The following is a 22,712-nucleotide window of genomic DNA, read 5'->3' as shown; positions in this document are numbered from 1 at the left end:
TGACCTCTGACATTTGTAACCTGGTTGAGTAGACGGACAGTGGTGATGAAGACACATCAGTACTATTTTTCCCACTTTCAAGCATCATCTCAGATATAAACACTACGCAATTTGAATTTATCTTAGAGGTGGTGTCGGCATTTTCTGAATTATTGGGCACTAGGGACAAGCAACAGAAGATAATACCCAACCTCTTAAAGATGTCTCTGTAGGACTTTGGGTATGGAGAACTTAGATAAGAAATTTGAGAGGCCAGTCTGTGTGAGGAGCAGAGTACCATCAACCCTGGCACCCATTCTGTCTGCTGTTCCAGGGTGCCTCCGGGAAGGGTCAAACAGCAGCAAAATTGTCACAGCAAGATAGATCATTCATGGCGTAATGATACCATGAAGCATCTGAACACTGACTGTGGTGAATCCAATGCAGGTGTTAAAATAAACTGCCACTCAGTGGCAGCATTACCACTACTGCAAGAGATTCTCAAAAACTTCTATAGATGTACCATGGAGAGCATTCTGACAGACTGCATCACTGTCTGGTATGGGGGGTGGGGCTACTGCACAGGATCGAAAGAAGGTTGTGGAGGGTTGTAAATTTAGTCCGCTCCATCTTGGATACTAGCCTACAAAGTTACCAGGACAGCTTCAAGGAGCGGTGTCTCAGAAAGGCAGCATTCATTATTAAGGACCCCCAGCACCAAGGGCATGCCCTTTTCTCACTGTTACCATCAGGTAGGAGGTACAGAAGCCTGAAGGCACACACTCAGTGATTCAGGAACAGCTTCTTCCCCTCTGTCATCCGATTCCTAAAAGGACATTGAACCCATGGACACTACCTCATCTTTTTAATACATATTATTTGTTTTTGCACAATTATTAATCTATTCAATATACATATACTCTAATTGATTTCCCTATTTTTTTTCTTCCATATTATGTATTGCATTGAACTGCCTCTGCTAAGTTAACAAATTTTACGACACATACCGGTGATAATAAACCTGACTCTGATTCTGCAGATGCTGGAAATCCAGAGTAACACACACAAAATGGTGGATGAACTTGCAGGCCAGGCAGCATCTATGGAAGGGAACAATTAGTTTACATTTTGGACTGAGACCCTTCGTCAGGACCCTTCCTCTCCATAGATGTTGTCTGATCTGCTAAGTTCCTCCACAATTTTATGTGTGCTACCCCCACTGGCAGAAAACCTGGGGCTATGCTGTGTCATTCATTTCCCATGGTCAAATGTTGTCTATGTAGTGAAATCCCTTTGCACCACAGGGGCAGAACTCGTGGAGCTGCTACCTCACAGTTCCAGTGATCCAGGTTCTATCCTGACCACTAATGCTGTCTGTAGAGTGATTTCTCCCTGCAGTTATGTGGGTTCCCACTTCACCCAAACATGGTGTGACTTGGAGGTGAAATGGTCATTGTAAATTGCTCCTAGTGAACACGAGTGGTAGAATCTGAGTGGAGGGAGTTAATGGTAATGCGGGGAAAATATATTACAGGGAATATTAGTGGGGGAGAGTAAGAATGCTTTGTGAGTCATGTAAATTCAATGAGCTAGAATCTCTGATGTAAAGAAATATGGTAATGTGAAAGCTGACAAGTGGTGTCAGCAGAGCACTGTACACCAGTACCGACACCTTCCTCAGAGTGCTGCTCGCCCCTGCTGTCCCTCGACATCCTGGAATTAAATCCAGTCAGTTCTTGAACCAAAGTAGGGGGTACCTCCCTACTGTAGCAGCGCCAAGTGACTGCATCATTCTACGGATGCAGCTCTGTAGGAGCTGAAGATATAGACAGATCATGGCCCGCACTTCTGATTGGGGGTCACTGGCAGTGTAGTCCTCACCCCGCGCTAAGCTTGTAGATATGCCCATTTTCTGTAGGGACTTTCAAGAACATGGTCCTGTGGAAGAATTGCTTAGCCATTTGTTTCTGAGATTCCAATCACAGACAGCTCTCTGAATTCCACTTGGGGGAAATGTTTTTTTTTGCTGAAATCTCTCCTTTGCTTTACTAATCTACCCATTCTCTCCAGCAGAATGCCCTGCTCCCTGCTCCTGTCCAGGCATATAGTATTCCAAGGGAAATATTTACTGAAGCAACCATGTCAGGGAATAACTAAATTATGCCTTATAAATTGGGAGAAATTCCATCCGCACCTGACATACCACTTAGCAATTTTCAGTCTAGGAACAGCAAACACTTGTATTACCACCAGCTGAAATGAATCAATGACCACCTTTAGTGTACTTTTGTTGCTGAACATGTGTTAGGCAGTGCAAAGTTAAGAGAGGATGTGAACTCAAGCATTGCGCTCTGTAATTGCAACCCTGGCATCAAGTCAGTTTTGCACAATTTGGTTGCCCTGCAAACATCTGGCTGGTGTTAGCAATACATGGCATGACACTCTGTCAAATGGCACACGTTTAGGGGAAGCCATCTTGGATCTCATTCAATTGTTTAGCCACCAATAAACTGTGTGCCAAGGGGCCAAATTTAGCAGTCAAAGCATTTGCTAAGTCATGCATCTGTGGCGCATCTCAATGGCTCTACGACACTTGAACCTCCTGTGGCAAAGGTAATACTTCAGTCAAAACAGAGAGCTTTGAAAGCAGGAAATGAAGTTTAACAGGCGTCAGTTCATTTTCAAGGAATGCAGAGGGGAAGAAAGCTACATAAATATTATGTAATTTAATAAGGCAGAGAAGTGACAAGAGCTACAGGTAATCTACAGGGAAGCTGGTAGTCAGTGCTTATTTTGTCTGATGTCTCACTGCTGGTAGAAGCTCCTTCACAGACGGAGAATCGGAGTAGTTGAACTGGCACCAGCTGACAGAAACAAACTGATGAGATGGCTCTTTGGGAATCACAGCTTCAGTATAGACATCAATCTTGCCTTGCAGGCTGCTTGTGCTGTTGTACGAGGTGATGGACGGCACACCTGCCTACTTTTCAGCTCTTAAAACGCAATGACCCCACCACTCACCTGCATGTCAGTTCAAAACATTTTCCCAGACTACCTCCTCTGTTTTTGCTTTGAAATTTAATCAGGATCCCTGTACATGATGAGGATATTGAAGAATAGTTTGGTAACGGCTACACCCAAATATTTCTCTGGAGTCTCAAAGAGAAACAACTAAAGCCACAACAGATTATTAAGTACCTTACTAGTGGTGACATTATACACCCAGTTTACATCTTATTTCAGTCCTCAGCTCTGAGTCAGGAAGACGTGGGGGAGGGTGGAACAGCCTCAGAATAAAAGAATATCCTTTTAAAGCTGAGATGAGGAGAAATTTCTTTAGCCAGAATGTGGTGCATCTATGGAATTCGTTACCATGGGTGGCAGTGGAGGCTGAGTAAATAAGGAGAGATTGATAGAGTCTTGATTAGTAGGCATGTTAAGGGTTATGGGAAGGTGGAAAATGATGTTGAAAAACAAAATCAGCCATAATTGAACACAGAGGAGACTCAACGGCCTAATTCTGCTCCTATACCTTATTTACGTCTTTTCAAGAGTATAGGATCAAGTCTGAGTATTAAGTACAATACTGAACAATACTATACTGATGTACAAGAATTCAACCAGAGCCATGGTTATTCTCAAAGATTCCAAAGGCACCAGTTTGTGGAATTCTTCTCAGCTCTCTCACAGTGGTGCTGCCAATGCCAGCAGTATTGGAACTTACTGGAAGCAGCTGCTAATCTCTGCTGCCGTCCAGGAGAGAAAGCTCCACTACTGGACTCTACTCTGCTGAGCACCAGAAAACTGGGCAGTTTGCCTATGGTTAATGCCTACCCAGTGACTTCAGCACTGAAGAGCTGTTCAGGAGGGACAGGGACGTGACAGTAGATACGTCGGCACAGAGAGAACTTACTGACGGCACACAATAATTAATGTGCAGGACCTTGGTGTCAATCATCATTCAGGATAGAAACCCTGAGCTTAAAACAGTCGTTACCTCCACTCTCGCCCAAAATGACACTGACTAGAGACTGCACTTGCTTGGCTTAATTCCTCACTAAACAGTGCATTTTCCAACTGGGAATCGTACACTGCCATTTATGATTAGTCTTAAAGGAACCTGAGGCAATCAATAATTAATTCTGTTTTTCCTCAACTTCTGATGGACCAGAATGTAATTATGTTCTGAATATACTGGAATAAGCATTGATGACAGCAGCTAACTAGATAACAGGGTTTTTGCGAAGCATCACTAAACATGACAAGGATCGAATTTTACAGATTAATGCAGTATGGATGCTTTTTATTCTTTGGTAAAGGATGAATAGTGGCTATTTCAGTCAACATAAAGACAGGACCCATTAAATAATGATTCTTTAAATTGAACAGAGACACAAACAATTCTGGAGCCCATTAGATTCAGCTCACATTAGATGGTTCACGGGTTATTCTTTGAAAGTAGCTGTGCAGCCAATCTTCTTGGTTGGGCAACTCTGAATCACCTTCTGCGTTGTCAATAATTAAGGTTCCTGGTGATTGTGCAAGTGGAACAAGGCTGGTCCTGACTAGAACGATTGAGCAGGAAGGCAGCATAGACCAGGAAGGTTCTGACAGCTCAGAACACATCCAAAACATCAAATCAGATTCTTGCTAATTTACAGCTCACATCCTTAAAACATTTGAGAAAGAGTACAGTACAATGAGCAAACAATATTCCCACAAAATCTTCTTTTGCTCCCAAATCACTGCAAATAGTATATTTTTTCTCCAATGTTACAATACTTCTTTTAGATGAAAAAACATTTCAGAACATATATTACTTACATTTCTCTGACATTAAATTTGACCTTTGAACCTTTGAAATAGCACTGATTCCTTGAGAATGATTGCTGAGGAGAAGCACCACAAACTTATTTTTTATCTGGTGCCTTTAATGTAATAGAGCAGCCAAGGCAATTCATGGTGTATTGTCAAATAATACTTTTCCGTGATCCATGCAGGCGATACGAGAGCAGGTGTCTAAACGTGGTGCCAAAGGCAGATGTCAAGGAGATTGTGGAAGCAGGAAATGGAGATGGAAAGATTTGGGAAAGGAATCTCAGACATCTTGCATCTTCTGCTTCATTCTCTCTGATGAGACAGTGATTGTTACCGACAATTGATTGGGCTGATTATTACGGTCATTGTTAATCCTGAACTCCAACAATATGCACATAGTGTTACTTTCGAACACAGCTCTGTATATTAGTCAAATGCAGAAAGACTTCACCAAGTGATATAGTTAGAGCATGGAAACGGATCTTTGGACCACAAGGTACAGACATCAATCACCCAATCACGCTCATCCTCTACTAATCCAATTTGTTTATTCTCTGCATACTCTCATCATCTTTCCTCCTGATTCTACCACTGACTGGGGCAATTTACTAACCCACCCATTTTTGGGATGTAGGAGGAAACCAGAGCTATGCAGCCAAAATTTCAACTTGCAACTCTTCTACTTCACTCAGTTTCTGTACAACAAAAAGCCTTGATCCATCTAACACTAGCCTCCAGTACATGTACAACTCCTTTTGCCCACCACTGACAAGTGTGCCTTCAAATGGCGAATCCAGCACTTCACAGATCCCTTCAAACTCTTTTATGGCAACCATTAAAATCCATCTCTAAGATTAAATCTTTGGCCATCTCTATAAATATCTTTTATGGAAACAGCCGAGAGACAAGGATGAGTAATAAAGATGAGTAAATGTTAATTGTACAGTGGTACTAGATAAGGGACATGACTACCTTTAGAGAATACAGAACAATGCAGTGGAGGAAAAGGCCCTCCTTTGGCCCTTGATGCTGTGCCTAATTAACTGAACTAGTAATTAAATATCTAACAAAGCTAATCCCTTCCACCTACGCAAATCCACAAACATGTATTCTCTGCAAATTCATGTTCCTATCTAAGAGCTTCTTAACACATTTCCATTATATTTCCCTTTATCTCCACCCCAGGCAGTGCATTCCAGGCACCCACCACTCTGTGTAAAAAAAAATTTCTATGGATACCTCCATTGAACTTCCTCCCTCACACCTTAAATGTGTGCCCTCTATTTTTAGATATTTTGGCCTTGCAAGAGAGGAAGCTAGCTCTCCACTCTATCAGTGCCTTTCAATGTAATGAATTTCTATCAGGGCTTTCCACAGCCTCTGCCACTCCAAAAAATAACAAGTTTGTCCAACTTCTGTTCACAGTATGTGCCCACTAACCCAGGCAGTGTGCTGGTGTACCTCCTCACCTTTGCTTTAAATACATACTATGACTTGGCCTCCACAGCTGTAAGTGACAATGAATTCCACAGACATACCACCCTGTGGCTAAAGAAATTCCTCCTCATCTCTGTACTTAAGGGACATCCTTCTATTATAAGGCTATGCCCTTTCGTCCTAGACTAGTGGTTCCCAAACTTCTTTGGGTTTCCACCCCTGGCTCCCAGACCACATCGCCAGCAACCCCTTCTGCCCTGCTGGGCATTACATAAAACCTATTAAGAATTTTGTTTTATGATGCATAGTGAAAGAGAATAGGGACTGCAAATTCAAAGCAGTAACAAATAATTGCAAAAATTATTCAAATCTTTTTAAAGCTACAAATAAAATTATTTACATACAGTAAAAATAATTTTCATCAACAATCGTAGAGCGTACCTTAGTAGCTCAACTATTCACAACTGAATTGCCTTTTCAACTTTCATTGTGATGAATGGACTTGCTGCAGTGATATCAGCTGCTCAACATCAGGCAGAATGACACGCAGGAGTCTCAGATTCCCATGTTTAGTAATTTACAGTCTGTTTTGATGCTTTGAAAGTAGTTGGAAAACTGCACTGAAACCACATGCCACTAAGTATGATGTTGGAGATGCAATAAAGAACACCTTGACCTTTCTCCACAGTGCAGGATAGCGTTCAGAGATTTCTTGCTGCTACCAAAAGTCTTGGTCTGATTTTCTTTAAACTCGGCTTCAGCTCAAAGTCATTTTGTAGTAAGATCAGTTCTTCCTCTGTGCTTCCTGTTAACTTCTCATTACAAGTGTTCAGGAATGGATTTATCACTTAATCTGGAATTTGCATCGAGAAAAGATCCCGAAATCTCTCTGACACACGTGCACGGTATACTTGAAAACCATCATCTGGTATTCCCTCTTTCTCTTCCTACACTGGGAGGCTTGGAAATTGAACAAGGTCTCAATGGCCAGTGTTGCATTTAAATAGGGTTAAATGTGCAAATGACTGATTTGACTTTGGTAAGACTCGCATCATTTCCCTGCAATTGAACATTGATTTCATTAAACTTTGCAAATAATTCTGACAAATAAGCAATGTCATGCCTAATACTTCTGAGCTGATTACTGAATGAAGCAATTGAGTCTTCAAAGAATTTTATCAGAGCTTCAAAAAGTGCATAAAAGCATCTCAGGCCATTTCCATTTGAGAGTCATCTGACTTCTGCATGCAACAACAAGCTTTCAAAGTCTTTATCGCCCTCAATACAAAGTTCTTAATGTTGTTTGGAATTGATAGCATGGACTTGATGTTATTTACTGCTGTGATAGCAGTATTTAATGATTTGTGCTGCCGGTCACTAGGTTTTTTTTTCCTGACAAGAAGTTGTCTGTGAATTACACAGTGAATGGTAAATGTGTTAGGTACAGCTTTTTTCAAGAAAGTAATAACCCCACTGTGGTGTCCTGTCATTGATGGTGCCCCATCTGTTGCAGAAGCAAGAATGTTGGTGCAGGGAATGCCCTTCTCTTTGAGAAATTGCTCAAAAATCTGAAATACTGAAATCCCTATCGTATCTGTTTCCAGTCCCCTTGCAAATGACAACTCTTGAACTATACATTCATCTTTTATGAAGGGAACATAAACAAGAGGCAAAGATTTGTTGCTGGCAAATTCAGTTGTCATAAGCATGTTACGCAATGTATCTTCCACATTCTCAGACATTTCATCTATTCATCTTTGAAAATAGCTGTCACTGAGCAGAATCACTTTAGTTATTTGGTCTGGTGACTTATGCAAAACCGTATTCAGAACCTCCCTTATTCTGGTAGAATCAGATCTTCTCCAATTGTATGGGCCTCTCCAGATTTAGCAATGAAATGTTGTATGAGGCATCAAACCATCACTGTTATGTTGTGAAGAGCTGGCAAACAGGTTTTGGAGTGTATTCTGTTTGAAAGTTTTCACAAAGTGAATGAAAACGAGCCAAGTTCTTGTTTGTTTTATCAGAGTGCGTTCTCTTCAAATACTCGAGGAGCACGGAAGGTTTTGCTGCCTCATTTGAGGAAACTTTTTCACACAACATTAATGCTGGCTGCTGTTGGTTGATTGATGTTGGTATGAACCCATACTTTGGATACCTCACACTCTACTGTCTACACTTTTTCATTTGCTCTGCTTCTGCCATCTTCATTATGGATTAACAGCCACGGTCAATCACCTATTGTATAATCCAGCCTCAAGCGCTGCGATCAGTAAAGAGGAAATTTATGACATCATAATAGCTCAGGCAAAACCCGATTCTTTGGCTGAAGGTACATAAAGTGGGGCAGCAATATCCCAGTTGGGTCGTGGGTCAAGGCCATTCAAAAGGGCGGATTCCCTAACTCCATTGAACACCATTCCCTAATTCACAGGAATTGTGTCACTGCATCATTAAAGTATGGGAATCATATCCTACTAGTTAAACTGTACCACAACAGTGAACAGCAATAATGCCCAAAAAAATACGTTTTTTTTTCAGTCCAAATTTCTCATGATATGCCAAATACACATTGCTTTCAACAACTAAAATGTGTTTCAAGCAAAGTCTAACAAAAATGGGGCTTAGCAGGAGGTTATTTGATTACCTGATTGGTTATTGAAATTCCCCATAATCATAGTAACATTGCCCATTTTACATGCCTCTTCTATCTCCCCTTGTAATTTGTACCCCACATCCTGGCTACTTTTTGGAGGCTTCTATATAACCCCATCAGGGTCTTTTTACCCTTGCAGCTCCTCAACTTAACCCACAAGGATCTACATCTTCTGATCCTTTATAAGAATTTGATTAAATTTTTTACCAACAGAACTACCCCACCCGTTCTGCCCACCTGCTTGCCCATACAAGGTGTATCCTTGAATGTTAAGCTCCCAGTTGTGACATTCCTTCAGCTATGACTCAGTGATGTGCACAACATCGTACCTGCCAATTTCTAATAGTGCTACATGATCATCTACTGTTTAATGTATACTGTGTGCATCCAAATATGACACCTTCAGTCCTGTATTCCTCGCCGTTTTCAATTTTGCCTTTATGTTACCTTGTTGAATTCTTATCTCTTTCTAAACTTTTTGTCTTATTTTTATTGTGGTGAATTTGCCATCCTCTCCTGCACTTTTACATGGTCCATACTTTTTCAAGCTGTTGACCCCACTTTATCCACCCACCATTGAGTTCAAAGCCCGCTCCACCGCTCCAGTTATGTGGTTCACCAGGACCCTGTTCCTGTGCGGTTCAGGTGGAGCCCGTCCCATTGAAAACAGCTCTTTCCTTCCCCCATACTGCTGTCAATGTCTCACAAACTCAAACCCACTTCTCCCACACCAGTTTTTAAACTATGCATTTAGCTCTCTGAGTCTATTAACCATATTATCAATATATCACAAACAACAAAGGTCCAGACAAAACACTACCAATCACAGACTTACAATCAGATAAGCAGCCTTTCACTGCTATCCTCTACCTCATATCGACAAATTAATTTTGGACCCTATTACCCACCTCACCTTGGACCCCATGTGTCTTAATCTTATTGGACCAGATTACCAAGCAGGTCCTTGTCAGATGTCTTTTTTGAAGACCGCGTTGACAAGGGCTACTGCCGAGCGTTCATCAGTCTTCATAATTACTGAACCTTTTGTCAGAGCTGTAGTAAAATATGGGCTCTGCAAATGGCATCAAGGGCACCTGAACCAAAGATTGAGTATTGGTTGCAGAACCCTTCAGTGTTCTCAATCCAGTAGACACTGACTGCCTGTTTCCCTCAGTTTATCTCTCTGGCTCTTGGTTGGGGGCCTGAGAACAAGTGAGGGGGACAGTATTTTTTGTACCATTGATGCACCTTAATGTGGTTGTCAGCTAGTTCCAATTAAATAGTTTATGGTTGGGGATTAATGAGCGGTATAACATCATTTTCAGGTTTGAAGATGTGGCAACTGGTAGCCATGGTGTAGAGTTTACTGATTTACCAAATTCATCCTGCAAGAGCTGGACTTGTTCCCAGTTGGGGAGAACACTGCCCTTTACAAAAGTATTTCATTGTATTCTCTTTGATTGGTTTCAAAAATACAGAAGTGTTTTTCTCAGAATGGTTTGGATTTTTTGTTGTCCCGTGCCATTTACAGATATTTCTGTTTAATCAGAACAACATATCTTGCAGCACTCAAAATAGGACGGGTGGAAGCAATAGCGTTTAGTGTTACACTGATACAGACCCGGGCTCAATTCCGGGGCTGTCGGTAATGAGTTTGCAAGTTCCCCTTGCGACTGCGTGGGTTTCATCCGGATGCTCTGGTTTCCCACATTCCAAAGACACAGAGGTTAGTAGGTTAACTCATCCCATGGGTTTAATTGAGCAGCGTGGGCTGGAAGGGCCTGTTGTTGTGTTGTATCTCTAAGTAAAATAAAACAGATTATCACAGCTGCATGTGGAATGTAGTCTAAGGGGTCTTCTCCGACTAGCACTGCTTAAGCTTTAGCTTGTAACTCTAATTTCCTGTGAAGTGTAACCCAGAATAGATTAGGGATTAAAATGATTTTAATCTCTCAAGATTTAGCTCCAAAGCAAGACATTTAAACACTGTTTAAATGCACTTCCCACTTGCAAAAATATTTTCTCTTTTTGCTTTATTTTAATGCAATTCTGACATCATTTTGATCATCCAAAACCATAATTTGGCTCCCGATGCTGCATTAATGAACAAAGCATTGTTCCCCCACCCTGGATGGATTCATTCCTGCCATTCCACAGCTGAGGACAGTTTGAAGTCTTTTAATAAAACAGTAGCTCTTTGGTGAATTCTGCACTCATCAAGTGTTGGCGCTGGAAAAAAAGCTGCATTTACACATAAAGCACCATCACATCAGATGAGAAAGCTCCCTCAACACCACTCTGACAACCTACTTCAGCACCCAACTCAGAGCAGCAGCATCCAATTTTCCACATCAGCTACACTGTAAACTCCTGGACTACTTACTGTCAAATTGGGAGAAATTTTATGATTTAGCTCACAGCTATAAAGCATTGTATTGGCATCTTTGGACAGTGAGGCCTCATTAAGATTTTGGCATTGGGCAACTAGTGTTTAATATTTAGTCCTTGCTGGAAGCCAAACTTGGCTGCAGTGCTCGTCAAGCACTTCGGTGAGTGATGGCATCATTCAACTTTTGAACAATGCAATTCTTGTTCAGGAAACCTGTGTCCCTATTAAATGTGTCACCAGTATTAGGAGTTGCTTGAAGCACCTGTAATCCTCTTTAGCAGAATTATAGGTGAAATTACACTAACAATTCGACGGATTGTGCATAGGTTTCTGCACAGAGTGATTAGGTGAAAGGAATATGAATTCTTAAAAGAAATGGAAGATCACAGCTCAATTTGGTTTAAGAAACAGAGCCACGTGGAGCAATTAACTTAGCACAGATACAGAATTAAGCTTCTCTGCTGTGTTTATGCTGAGGCTGTCTGCAGTCCCTGTTGTACAAGTGAGAAATGGTGCTAGTAACAGGATCAATTTGACTAAATTCAGCATCAACACACATCAGACCTGTGACCTTCCTCGGCATGATCCAAGATCTCACTCTGGAGCACATTTTGGATTCACACGTCAATTTAAAATGCTGAGATTTGTGATGACAGGGAAGAGCACACAGTGAAAAGGAAAAAGTGAACAGCAGCACCTAGCATCTGTGACTCTGGCTCAAGTGCTTTGCTCCTGCAGGGACCAGCCACACTGCTCTGGCTCTTGCTAGGATCATGTTCAATTCATCAGCTCCTGCTTGGCCCAGAGCCAAGCCTGGCTCAGGCATTCACTGGACCTCGGACTACGGCCTCAGTTCCTCCAAGACCCAGACACACTTCCCCAGCTTCAATAGGGTACCAAATCCTGTGGGACAAAGATCCAAAAAGTCTGGTTCCTGATAGACCCCACCTTGATGTACTGCGTTCACCCTATCAGATTGCTCTCTTTGTTTCCTACTTCAGCACTCCCCCCACACCCCTGCCTGCCTGCCTGCCTGCCTCCACTGTTGCATGTGCCATCAAGCACTGTCTTCTTGCACTTCACTGTGAAAGATGGCAGTTGTCAGCACACCTGGGCACCTGCTCTGCCACCATCTCCAGAACATTTTTTCAGACCTGGCTTCTCAGCATTGTGCCAAGTATGATGGCAAAACAAGCAATGGATCCAATTGTTTATTTTGGCTCAACAACATTCAGTAGAACGATAATTTTAGCAAAGTTTTCTGCTGATCTTTGTTTATCAGATCATAAGATTCAGAAGCAGAAGTAGGCCATTCGGCCCATCAAGTCTGCTCCACCATTCAAACCTGGGCTGACCCAATTCATCCAATCACTCCCGCTCACCTGCTTTCTCCCCATACTCTTTGATGCTCTGGCTAATCAAGAACCTATCTATCTCTGCCTTAAATACACCCAATGACTTGGCCTCCACAGCCACTCACAGCAACAAATTCCACAGATTTACCACCCTCTGACTAAAGAAATTTCTCTGCATCTCTGTTCTAAATTGACGTCCTTCAATCCTGAAGTTGTACCCTCTTATCCTAGACTCCCCTATCATGGGAAATAATCTTGCCATATCTAATCTGTTCAGGCCTTCTAACATTCAGAATGTTTCTACAAGAATCCCCCTCATTCTCCTGAACTCCAGGGAATACAGCCCAAGAGCTGCCAGACATTCCTCATACCGTAACCCTTTCACTCCTGGAATCATTCTTGTGAATCTTCTCTGATCCCTTTCCAAAGTCACTATATCCTTTCTAAAATAAGGAGCCCAAAACTGCACACAATACTCCAAGTGTGGTCTCACAAGTGCCTTATAGAGCCTCAACATCACATCCCTGCTCTTATATTCTATACCTCTAGAAATGAATGCCAACATTGCATTCATCTTCTTCACCACCAACTCAACCTTAGAGTATCTTGCACAAGGACTCCCAAGTCCCTTTGCATCTCTGCATTTTGAATTCTCTCCCCATCTAAATAATAGTCTGCCTGTTTATTTCTTCCAGCAAAGTGCATGACGATACACTTTCCAACATTGTACTACATTTGCCACTTCTTTGCCCGTTCCCCTAAACCAGGGGTCAGCAACCTTTACCACTGAAAGAGCCACTTGGACCCGTTTCCCACAGAAAAGAAAACACTGGGAGCCGCAAAACCCGTTTGACATTTAAAATGAAATAACACTGCATACAACGTTTTTTTTTGCCTTTATGCTATGTATAAACAAACTATAATGTGTTGCATTTATGAAATTGATGAACTCCTGCAGAGAAAACGAAATTACATTTCTGCATGCAACAAAAACATTTTGAACTCCGAAAAAAAGACGTTGGGTTGAAAGTTACTTTTAAGTAAAATATTCAATGTCTATTTGAGTCCTTCTTGTATTTATGAAAAACGCCGAACTTAAATTTTCCGCCAGCAGCAAACCAAAAATAACGTCAGCCAGCTGTCATCCTGAAAAATGAAAGGACTATTTCACTGAACAATGAAAAAATATGAATATAAGTAAAATAATAGGCAATTAAAATATTTATCATACTTGGTTAATGGGATTTCTGCTCCTGGACCTCAGCGCACAGCGTCTGCACATCAGGGCTGTATGACGTCACCTTCATCTTTACACAGGATCGCAAGCTGTCATCTGTGAGGTTTTCAATATCACTCCATTTGTGTTTCTGAGCAAGAACGGCCTTCTGACGGGCAACATCTTCAAGGTCTGCTGTCAAGCATCTAAACTTGGACACCCATATGTCTTTGTCGGCTATGTCGGCCAGTTCCATCTCAAGATCAGGTTGACTCACACCTGCCAATGCAGTCGTATTCAGTAGGGAAGGATCGATGCTTAAGGGAGTGACCGGGAAGGATAATGTGTTTTTTTCCTCTCTGAACTCACAGAAGCGTTTCCCAAACGATGTTTGCATTGCGATGATTGCAGAATGTAAATACTCCGAAATTATCATGTCGTGACCTTGTTTGAACTCTCTCAAATTGGGGAAGTGAGACAAAGTGCCTTTCTGTAAATCTCTGGCAAGCACTGTCAACTTGCGCTCGAATGCCAAAACATCCTCCAACATGTGCAGGGCTGTACGTCCTTTCCCCTGAAGAGCTGTGTTCAGCGTGTTCAGGTGCGCTGTCATGTCTACCATGAAGTGTAGCTTTTCCAGCCACTCTGGCTGTTCCAGCTCAGGAAAGGTGAGCCCTTTGCTGCCCAGGAAAGTTTTCACTTCTTCCAGACACGCGACAAAGCGTTTCAGCACCTTCCGTCTGGACAGCCAGCGATAAAAACACGTTGTAGCGGTGTCAGTAAACTGCAGTCAAAGATAGCTTTATTCGATAAGATAGCCTTGCTTTTAAGCCTCCCTCAACCCAGCCCCCATGGACGCAGATGCTGCAAAAGACGCGTACTCACAAACCCCCGTAGGCTATCTCCCTTAGCCGGAATGCTGGCTAATTGTGAGCCGTTTCGGATGTGGCAGGAAATGTGTCGCTACACTTAGGTTGTACAAGATCACCATAATTACATTTCAAAAGCTAACAAACTAACATAAAATACATTTTAATTAAATACTGACCAATTATTTCCCAAAGCCACAGGGAGCCGCAGCACAGAGGTGAAAGAGCCACAAATGGCTCGGGAGCTGCAGGTTGCCGACCCCCGCCCTAAACTATCTAAGTCTCTCTGCAGGCTCTCCGTTTCCTCAACACTACCCGCTCCTCCACTTATCTTTGTATCATCAGCAAACTTAGCCACAAATCCATTAATCCCATAGCCCAAATCATTGACATACATCATAAAAAGCAGTGGTCCCAACACTGACCCCTGTGGAACTCCACTTGTAATTGGCAGCCAGCCAGAATAGGATCCCTTTATTCCCACTCCCTGTTTTCTGCCAATCAGTTAATGCTCCACCCACACTAGTAACTTTCCTGTAATTCCATGGGCTCTTATCTTGCTAAGCAGCCTTATGTGTGGCACCCTATCAAAGTCCTTCTGAAAATCCAAGTGCACCACATCTACTGCATTTCCTTTGTCTACCATACTTGTAATTTCCTCAAAAAATTGCTGTATGTTAGTCAGCCAGGATTTTCCTTTCAGGAAACCATGCTTGTCATGTGCCTCCAGATACTCCGTAATCTCATCCCTAACAATGAATTCCAACAACTTCCCAACCACTGATGTCAGGCTAACAGGTCTATAGTTTACTATCTGCTGCCTCCCACCCTCCTTAAATAGCGGAGTAACTTTTGCAATTTTCCAGTCATCCAGTACAATGCCAGGATCTATCGATTCTTGAAAGATCATTGTTAATGTCTCCGCAATCTCTCTAGTTACTTCCTTCAGATCCCAAGGGTGCATTCCATCAGGTCCAGGAGATTTATCCACCCTCAGACCATTAAGCTTCCTGAGCACCTTCTCAGTCGTAATTTTCACTGCACAAACTTCACTTCCTTGACACGCTTGAATGTCTGGTGCAAAATACGAATTCAGTTCCTCTGTCATCTCTGCGTCTCTCATTACTATATCTCCAGCATCATTTTCTATTGGTCCTTTATCTACCCTAAACTCTCTTTTACCCTTTATATACTTAAAAAAGCTTTTAGTGTCTTCTTTGATATTAGTCGGCAGCTTCCTTTCATAATTCACCTTTTCCTTCCTAATGACCTTCTTAGTTTCCTTCTGCAAGTTTTTAAAAGCTTCCCAATCCTCTATCTTCACACTAACTTTGGCTTCCTTGTATGTCCTCTCTTTTGCTTTTACTTTGGCTCTGACTTCACTTGTCAGCCATGGTAATGTCCTTCTTCCATTAAAAAAATTATTTTTATTTGGAATGTATCTGTCTTGCACTTCCCTCATTTTTCACAGAAACTCCAGCCACCGCTGCTCTGCTGTCCTTCCTGCTAGTGTCCCTTTCCAGTCAACCTTGGCCAGTTCCCCTCTCATGCCATTGTAATTTCCTTTATTCCACTGAAATACCGACACATTGGAATTGAGTTTCTCCTTCTCAAATTTCAAAGTGAACTCGATCATATTGTGATCACTGTTCTCTAAGGGTTCCTTAACCTTAAATTCTCTCATCACCCCCAGATCATTGCACAACACCCAATCCAGCTCAGCCAATACCCTAGAGGGCTCAACCACAAGCTGTTCTAAAAAGCCGTCCATAGACATTCTACAAATTCTCTCTTTTAAGGTTCAGTACTGGCTTGGTTTTCCCAATCTACTTTCATGTTAAAATCCCCAATGATTATCATGACATTGCCCTTCTGACATGCTTTTTCTATCTCCTGCTGTAATTTGTAATCCACTTCCAGGCTGCTGTTTGGATTCCCGTATACAACTGCCATTAGGGTCCTTTTACCCTTGCCATTTCTTAACTCAACCCTTAGAGACTCTATATTATGTCAACCCTTTCTAATGATTTAATATTATTTGTTATACACAAAGCCACACCACCCTCTCTGCCTATTAACCTACCTTTCCAATACACCTTATTGCAGTGAATTTTTATGTTTTAACTAAAGGACAAGAGAGTAACTTGGAAGTAATTAAATTTTAATTATTTAACGTCATTAAAATTCTAAGTGCATTTCAAAGTACATTTATTATCAAAGAATGGATAAATTATACTATCTTCAGATTTGTCTGCTTACAGGCAGCCGCAAAGCAAGAAACCCAAAAGAACCCAATTAAGAAAAAATAAAGACCAACCCCCAATGGGCACAGAGGAAGAGGAAAATAAAACACAAATCATGCAGACAAAATAAGTGAGCAACACCAACAGCATTCCAACCCATACTGAGTCCATAAATCCCAATCTCTGGAGAAACCTGGAGTAGGTCCAAATTAACAATTTTAACCAAAGCGTGAGAAGGCCATTGACTGCCAAGAGATGCAAAGAATTCTTTGCTCAAATTATGTTAAATTTCTGGAATTTTCTGCCTCTAGGGAACAACTGGAGGTATCAAAAGAAATAGTTTTTGAAAGATCATGGAGTTATAGGTTACAGGATATCAGCTTAGAAGAGGAATTGAAGCCTGAGGCAGATTAGCAGTCATTGTATTGAATGATAGGACCAAGCTTGAAGGACTGAATGGCTGACCCTTTCCTGTTTTCTGGCACATGTAAAACCATCTGAATGCTGCAAGGGACAGAGGCTCAAGTCCCATCATCTGTTGGCCTGACAACACTCATAGTGTTTCAAGAGGACCTTGGATCAGAGCCCTTTCCAGCCTGCTGCAGCAGTTAAGCAGGGCCATGGAATTAGCATGAAAAGCAAGTGTGGGTGGTAGGTTGGATCAAAAATAGTTTTGCACATTGTATTACCTTCTGAATAGATGCTACCTGCCTTATAGAGCATTATGTATACTGCCCTCGAGCACAATGTTGAGCATTATATATATTGCCCTTGGAACATGGACAGGCACATGGATAGGAATGGTTTAGATGGATATGGACCAAATAAGGACAAATGGGACTAGCTTAGAAAGGCATTTTGGTTGGATTTGGCCATTCAGTGCCATATGACTATGCATTTTAATCTCTCTGGATATAAACAGAAATGCAATGGTAATCGTAATGCCAACGATCAGAATTCCATTACAACTATTTTGTTCTGTGCCTCATTGAATGAGAAATATCACCTCCATTCTGGATGTAGCCATGTACGTATTGTATTTGCACGGAGTACATTCTATATAAAGAGAATGTCGAATGGCAGTTGATCTATTTATCTTTGATAAGGACAATTTCTCTCAACGATATTGTGAAATGTGGCCAAATTCAGACCGAGTACTGTTCAACCTGCCATCAGTCTGTGAAGGAGTGTACAATCTCTCTCCAGGGATATAGCAGTCTTATTCAAAAAAAATGTAACTTCTCTCGAAAAGATATGGCCAGTCAAGAGCTTTCTTCTATGTGAAACTTTACCCCAGGCTCAGACCTGTAAGCCATTGACTTCTGAAACCTAATTCTTGTATCATTAACTGATTACTTCTGCCTTTGCTCTATTTTCTCTCCTGTTCCTTTTTTAACCTTCTCTGAGCTTTTGTTGTTCAATTAAAGAGTTTTTCAATTTGCTCTTCAATTCAATTCAGTCACAAGCTTGCAGAGCACTTTATAGATTACAGAATGAAAACGAGTTAAATTGTTTGGTACCTTTTGTAACTTTTAGCAAAAAAGCTTAGAAATATTGCTTTGAATTTTGAAATTAAAGTAGCATAAATATTAGACCTATTAATGAGATTTTCAGATATTATATCTGGAGGATGTTACTTAGCTGGGAATATTTTCACTCAATACTGTTTACTGACAAGTTTCCTGATAAGACTTCTTCTGTTTCCCAGAATATACAGTGAAGTCAGTGCTTCATGTCTTCACAGGTATCATATTAAGGAACCCTCTCACATTCCAGCCATTAACAGCGTATCTTCTTTCCTTCTTTATTAAGGGCACAAAGCCGGAGGTCCCTAGATGCCTAGTGGGTAAAGGCATCAGCTGATACATGAAAAACCCACAGAGACCAGAAAACCCCACATTAAATCTGTTGTTTATGAAGAAATTATGTCCTCTTAAAGTTAGTTAAATATAGTCAGTGGTGCTCTATAGATGGCCTCACATACCCAATCCCCTACAACACCTCAAAATGGTAAGTGAGGAGAGTGGAGGGAGAAGTTAATTCTCCAGGAACCTTGCTCCTGAATGCCATCCTGGGGAAATGCAGCAACAAGCACTAGGTCAGATTCCATTCCAGTATCTTTTCAGAATTGAACAATCACATATCACTTATTTTTCAAACAAAAAGCTGACACTTGGGAGGAATTTCTGACATGGTTTTAGAAATGTATTTATTGGTTCAATAGCAAGCTAGCGATAGTTGCGATTCTTTTTTCTTGAGATGGAACTGCAAGTTGTGAGAGCTTGCAGATCATCCTGACTCAGCACTTCAATAGAAGCGAACAGGCTGTACCACAGTCTAACTATTAGGCCTTGTGTGGTGGAAATGGAACACTCAGGAACACGATGCCACCAGCTATCTCTGAAGTGAAGGGATTCATGGCTTTGTAAAGGAATTAAGGCTTCAAAGTTTTTTTGCTTTCTTTTGATATTCAAACTGTCAAAATATTGCAGCACATAGTTCAATGGAAGAACAACAGAAATATTTTCCGTTTTGTTCCAGGTGGACATTCCTCAGTTCCCAGGTGGAAGAGGAGCACTGAGGTGTTAAATTTGTACACACACTGCCTCTTTAGAATTTCAGGAGCTTCCCCAGATTAGTATTTTGGGGTGTGTGTATGCTGTTAGCACAGCCCCAACACAAATAACCACACTTGGTTACTAGGAGCAGTTGATTTACTTTCTCCACTCACTGTTCACTAGGTGCCTAAAGAAAGACTATACCATGCTAGGTCAAAGTTAAACTGAAGATACCACAAGGCAAAAAAAAACTGCTGATGCTGTAAATCTTAAATAAAACTGAAAACAGTTAGCAGGTTAGGCAACATCCATAGAAAGAGAAACAGTGTCAACATTTCAGGTCGAACACCAATCACTGGAATGTTTGTCCAAATGTTAATGGTAAAAAGGAGACATTGATCTGAAATTTACCCTGTTCCTCTTTTTATAGAGGATTCCTGATCGACTGAATGCTTCCAGCATTGTCAAGTTTTATTTCAGATAAAAACCATTTGTAACATTCTCCCAGGTAGGCCAACTTCCAATAACCATAAAACTTCATTGCCAGCAAATGGATGTACAACCACCAAGCCTAATGTACCTCACACGATTAGTCTGGGCCAGATAGATTGTGGGCATCTTTCCTCTCCCAGATACAGCCTAGCATTGAACAGGAACCTATTGAGGAAAGCTACAGTAAAGCAAAAATTGCTGTAAACATTCAGCAACTCAGGCTGGATCTGTGAGAAAAGAAAGTCAGTATTTCAGGTAGCACTGGAGGAAAGGTCTTCATGTGATGGCTTAAAAGAGTAATCACCATTCCTGTTATGATCACTCCAGCGACTTCAATTTGCAAATGGATTTGCAAAACTATTAACTTTCTACCTGTGTGCTTCATTGAACCAGTGAAGGAACATCAAAATATTATCATAGCGATCACACTTTCTAACAAATATCTGAAGAGTGGCATACTTAGACTGATTCACCATTTTATCTGATATTGTAAGGAGGCAAGCAAGCTAATTATGAATGCTCGAGTCCAGGAAAGCTTCCGGAAACCAGGTACCAACTAACTGAATGGCAGACCCGCAATCATAAAGCAAAGCTACTTGTCCTGTATGTCCAACAAGGGGGAACAAGTTTGTAGTCTATCCATCCATCTTAATATTTTATATCCAACATTGCTGTACAACGTAAAATTCTACTCAACTACTTCCGCTAATTTAGTAGTGTGACACAGGAAGGTCCATATTTAATCTCAACATAACTGTTATCTTAGCCTAACAGCCAGTGTGTCTGTGTTTTGTGTTACAAATGAGAAAAAAAACTGCACAGACCCACTCCTGCTTGGAACTATAAATGAGAATAAGATTACCGACAGCCATGATAAAATAATCTGCTCTTGCATATAAACAATGGCAATTTGCTTGAAAATGAAAGTCAGAAACTACTCCTGCTTCCCTTTATTAACATTTCAACATCTGCAGATGGAAGAGAGTGCTGGGAAAAATCGAGTACTTACAAAAACTAATCCAAAGCCCACTACTTAACACTGTGTAATTACCACCTGTTTAATGATGATGTGGCGTTGTGATGTATCAAATAAAAAACCTTCATGAATTTTGTTTGCTAATTTAGGAAAGACATGAAAATGGTACTTGTCTACATTTTATTGCTTGAATAACAAAAGGTCTCAAATTGACAAAATATAAAGAATTTTAGTGTAATTGTGGTTTTCTAATTAAGCAACATTCCTAATTAGGTAATACAAGAAAGCAATTGGACTTTTAAATATTGCATGAGAGGAATACTATTAAAATAAATAAGAGGTTTTATAACCACCACTAAACTCTGCATTTTATGAAATAAGTAATTATTTTTCCCTATAATGGTTGTCCGAGAATAAAATGCTCGTCCTTTACTGTATGTGGCTTGATCCTCTGCTCTAACCCTTATTCACATTCCTGTTACGCGGCAAGCAGGCAGGAAGACCCTGCACCCCTCCCAATTCATTCACACCCTCCTGCTACTGTCCAGTATTGGTAGCATTGGAAGGAAAAAGTCAACCAGTAGAATTAGGCTTTGACTGAGCTATAATGACTTCATAAAGTTTGCTAAGCTTTCCAAGTCCATGCTATTTTCTCTCATTCAGCTCCTTCCCATCATAGATTAAGTCACACAGAACTTGGTAAATAAAAGATGTGAAGCTCCCTCTGCTGAGAGTTTAAAATTTCTCCAAGGATTTCCAACAACAGGAGAGCAGCATTTTATCATCTCCCCCACTACAGAAACGCAGGACTATTGAAATAAAACAGACCAAACTTAATGCACACTGACAGAAATATTCATCTCATCGGGGCAGGTGCCTGAACCCGAGATATCTAAGCCAGTCCCCATGGAATTCTTTTGAAACTCACTGACATTCTCCCCTTTGATTCATTACCCGCTCAAAATATTTTGAAAAGGGGAATTCTTCTTTGTGATCTCACACTAATATCTTGCAATCAAAAGCCCTCCAGTTTCAACATTGGAAATAAACTCCTGCAAAGCGCAGAACGTGCCTTTCCATTTCATGGATATTTCATACAGATCAGCTGAGCACATGCTGCAGTGATGTGCAAGCTATTTCAAATTACATTCATATGTACAATAACATTAAAATGAAAAATACGCAGTCAAGTAGTCAGGAATGTAGAGTTATACATAATTTATTTGGGATTGATGGGATATGGATCCTTGTGCAATTTCCTGTGACTTCCTTGTTAAATCTACACCAAAGCAATTGTTTCTTCTACTGAGAAAATTTAGTATCAGTTATCCACGCATTTGACAGACATTCACCCAATCTCATTGATTAAACACAATTCAAGATTATTGTTATTTTGATGCACAGTTAAAACTTATCAATTGTTATCAATGCACCATAGAAAGGACTCTTTCTGGATGCACAATGGCTTTGTCTCACAACTGCTCTACATGTGACCCAAAAAAAACTTCAGAGTTGTGGACACAGCTTAGAACATGGGAACCAGCCAGCCATCTATGGACACTCTCCATACTCCTCACTGACTCATTAAAGAAGCCAGTGTAATCAAAGATCCCACCCACCCAAGAGTCTCTCTCCTCCTGTCTCAACAAGCAGAAGATAAAAAAATGCTGAAAGCATGTACCATTATGTGCAAGGACATTTTCTATCCCAATAGACACTTTTCC

The 22,712-nt window shown here is 41.0% G+C and overlaps 1 protein-coding gene across 9 annotated transcripts in view; it reads right to left on the bottom strand.

Annotated features, from left to right (window-relative positions):
* The window catches only part of sema6bb (sema domain, transmembrane domain (TM), and cytoplasmic domain, (semaphorin) 6Bb), a 617,098-nt gene that overhangs the window by 424,089 nt on the left and 170,297 nt on the right, over positions 1–22,712 (bottom strand). The window contains exon 1 of one of the 9 annotated variants that reach the window (XM_059991593.1): positions 4,804–4,882. The exons of the other annotated variants lie outside the window; for them this stretch is intronic. The gene's annotated coding sequence lies outside the window, so the exon portion shown is untranslated. Of the gene's footprint in view, positions 1–4,803; positions 4,883–22,712 lie in introns of those variants that run through there. 9 annotated transcript variants of the gene reach the window in all.

The sequence above is a fragment of the Hypanus sabinus genome, chromosome 16, assembly GCF_030144855.1.
Source record: "Hypanus sabinus isolate sHypSab1 chromosome 16, sHypSab1.hap1, whole genome shotgun sequence".
In the NCBI taxonomy this organism is placed as follows: Eukaryota; Metazoa; Chordata; class Chondrichthyes; order Myliobatiformes; family Dasyatidae; genus Hypanus; species Hypanus sabinus.
The sequence above is the reverse complement of the archived record's forward strand: the minus strand, read 5'-3'. Positions and strand labels throughout refer to the sequence as shown.